The sequence below is a fragment of the Lactuca virosa genome, chromosome 6, assembly GCF_052849685.1.
Source record: "Lactuca virosa cultivar CGN04683 chromosome 6, Lactuca_virosa_CGN04683_v6, whole genome shotgun sequence".
Lineage (NCBI taxonomy): Eukaryota > Viridiplantae > Streptophyta > Magnoliopsida > Asterales > Asteraceae > Lactuca > Lactuca virosa.
Genome location: NC_136431.1, coordinates 68,053,847 through 68,057,502, shown reverse-complemented (window position 1 = coordinate 68,057,502; position 3,656 = coordinate 68,053,847).

The following is a 3,656-nucleotide window of genomic DNA, read 5'->3' as shown; positions in this document are numbered from 1 at the left end:
CCCATTCCAAGAGATTAGAGAGAGAAAATAACTTGGTTTATTTGGATTTGTGATTTAAGTGTTAATTAGAGATAATTATCGTACGTGTTAAGCGGAGGCTAGATCAGTGATTCGTGTAGGAGGTTTATTTGCTTTCTTACGAGGTGCGTCTTCTCACTATACTTACCTTGAGTGGTAATTTTGTGTGACCAGAGGGTCTTGTGTGCTTATATTGAGTATTGTGATATCCTGCATTATGTCTTTGTGATTTATGATGTGTATTATGCTGAGCATTACTGAGTTAGGACCGGAGAGTCCACCCGAGCTGTGGGACCGGAGGGTTCCACTGAGACACATCGACCAGAGGGTCTTATTAAGATATAGCCATGAGAGGCTAATGAGGTATGTGTGGTATTTTGGGGAACTCACTAAGCATCGTGCTTACCGTATTATGTGTTATGTGTTTCAGGTACTTCTCAGGATCACGGGAAGACACAGGCTTGATTGTACACACGAGATGGAGTTTATGTTTTTTGAAGATCCTGGATTTTATCAAACAATTTATGAATTTGTGTTTTTGACAATTTGAAAATTTTGGTTTTTGGAATGTGATATTGAGAATTATGTGGGTTGAAAATGAAAATTTTGTTTGAAAATTTATGGTGTTACAACTTTCCCATCCACATCGGTCTACTTCTTGAAGATCCATTTGCACCCGACTGTCTTACGACCCAGTACATTGTCAACCAAGTTCCAAACTTGATTGCCATACATGGACTGAATCTCGCTGTCCATTGCCTCTTTTCATTTAGTAGACTCGGGGCCTGCCATGGCTTCCTTGTAGTTGTTAGGTTCATCCAGATTTATCAACGTACTATCACTGATAAATGTATAACCTTCAGCTGTTATATGAAAACCATATAACACAGGGGGAACACTAACTCTACTGGAACGTCTCAAAGGTACAGACTGGTCAATCGGTTCAACAGGAGTTTCCTCCTCGGGTTGAGCGCCAGTGTTTGAGGTTCCTTCATCACTTAACTCTTGAAGCTCTTCAATGTCAGTTTACCTCCCACTGTCCTCTTGGCATATGAGTTCTCTCTCTCGAAAGACTCCCCTCCTCGCAACGAAGACAACATTGTCACTCGGTATATAGAAGAGATATCCAAAGGATTTCTGTGGGTAGCCAATGAAAATACGTCGCTCACTATGAGGTTCGAGCTTGTCGTGAGTCTCTCGTCTCACGAAAGCCTCGCAAACCCAAACGTTTATGTGATCCAACGAGGGAACCTTCCTCGTCCTCATCTCGTGAGGTGTTTTGGCAATCTTCTTAGTAAGGACTAGACTAAGGATATGGGCGGCAGTCTCTAAAGTATACCCCTAGAATGAAATAGGTAACGAAGCTCGACTCATCATGAAACGAACCATGTCCAACAAGGTTCGATTGCTCCTCTCAGCTACACCATTAAGCTATGGTGTCCTAGGTGTCGTCAGTTGTGAAAAAATTCCACATTCCTTAAGATAGTCTAGGAGCTCGATACTAAGATACTCACCACCACGATCGGATTGAAGCATCTTTATATTCCTGCCCAATTGATTCTCCACTTCTTGCTTAAACTTTTTGAACTTTTCAAAGGTTTCTGACTTATGCTTGATTAAGTACATATAGCCATATCTGCTGTAATCATCAGTAAAAGTCGCATAGAAGCAGTTAGCATCCCTTCTGGCGGTTCTGAAGGGTCCACACACATCAGTGTGTATGAGATCCAACAAACCTTCACCCCTTTCACAAGTACCAGTGAAGGGTGACTTGGTCATCTTTCCAAGCAAACAAGATTCGCAAGTGTCATCCGACTTCAAGTCGAATGACTTCAAAACTCCTTCCTTTTGGAGTTGGGCTATGCGCTTCTTGTTGACAAGTCCAAGACGACAATGCCACAAGCATGCATTGTCCAAAACATTGGACGAATCAATATTCAACACATTACTTCCTAGGTTATCTACAACCATCACAATTTCATATATACCATTACAAGGTAATGCTTCAAAATAAAATGTACCATCATAATAAGCATTAATACTACCAATTTCATTATTAATAGAAAAGGTAAAACCTTGTTTATACAAACTATGAAAGGAAATAATATTTCTCGCCATATCCGAAGAGTAACAACAATTACTCAATTCTAAATTTAACCCACTACTAAGCAATAAAGAATAAACTCCAATCTTGGTGACAGGAGACATTTTCCTATTTCCCATGATTAAGTTTATCTTCCCGTGCTCCACATCCCTACTTTTTTTTAGTCCCTACACATCAGAACAAATGTGAAATCCACAACCTGTATCAAGGACCCAAGAATTAGCATGTGATGAGTTATTAGAAAGAATAGTGTAAATACCTGCGAAGGTGGGCTTTATCTTCCCATCCTTAACGTCCTGCAAGTATTTGGGGCAACTTCGTTTCCAGTGCCCTTTTTCATGACAATGGAAGCACTTTGCATCCTTTGGATTGGAAGAGGGATTAGCATAACCAGATTTGGTCCCACTAGAAGAGGATCCATCAAGAGACTTTCCCTTGCGGCTCTTAGAAGGAGCCTTCCTCTTCTTCCCTTTCCCATGTCCAATTGCCAGAACAGGGGCAGCAACAGTAGTAGGAGCAGGTACAACCGACTTGCCTTTCAAGTTGCTTTATGCAGTTCTTCGAAGGCCTTGAAGCTTGCTAAGAGTGACCTCCACCTTGTTCATATGATAGGTCATTTTGAACTGATCATAACAAGAAGGTAACGAATGTAGGATGATGTCAATGGCCAACTCTTCATCGAAGTTCACATTCAACTTCAACAAGCGGTCCACATATCTCTACATCTTTTGCAAGTGGGTCGTGATGCACTCTCCATCCTTCATTTTGGTTGTGATCATTGAGACAATGATCTCATACCTTTCCTGCCGAGCACTTTGATGGTAAATTTACATCAAATCTTGGTGCATTTCGAAGGGCCAGAAGTCCTCATAGGACTTTTGAAGCTCAGCAGTCATGGTGACAATCATAATGCACGACACCTTTGTCGCGTCCCTCTTATTAACCCTGTATTCCTCAATTTGTTCGGGAGTAGCAGTTTATTCATAAATCCCATTCAGCTCTTTATCCAGGACATATTCTTTGTCCTCATAGCAAAGGGCCATACGAATGTTTCTTATCCAATCGTTAAAGTTTGACCCATCGAAGATAGTTCTCCCAACCAAATTCATGAGGGAGAATGAGCTAGAAGGGTTGGAGCCTGAAGTATTGTTTGGGATAGACATCTGAAAAGAAGAAGAAGAAAGTTTAGATTAGATTAGAATCCTTAATATTACACCCAAATGAAATATTAAGGCTAGGACCCAACCCAATATTTTACAATTCGGAAGAGGAATGTCGTAATCCAATTGCAAAATATTTGAAGGTAGGTAAATGACGATTTACCAATTTCCACTATCAAAAACGAAATTGATTATTAAGTTTTAATTGGATTGGCATTTCTAGATTCTTTGAGATTCATTGAACTTTTAAATGGCATGTTTAAATCTTGATTGTGCCCTTCAAGTTTGTGACTGGGATGCCAATGATCACAAACAAGGTGTGAATAACCATGTAAATCTGCTTGGTACTCTTAATGTTAAAAATCACCTAATCA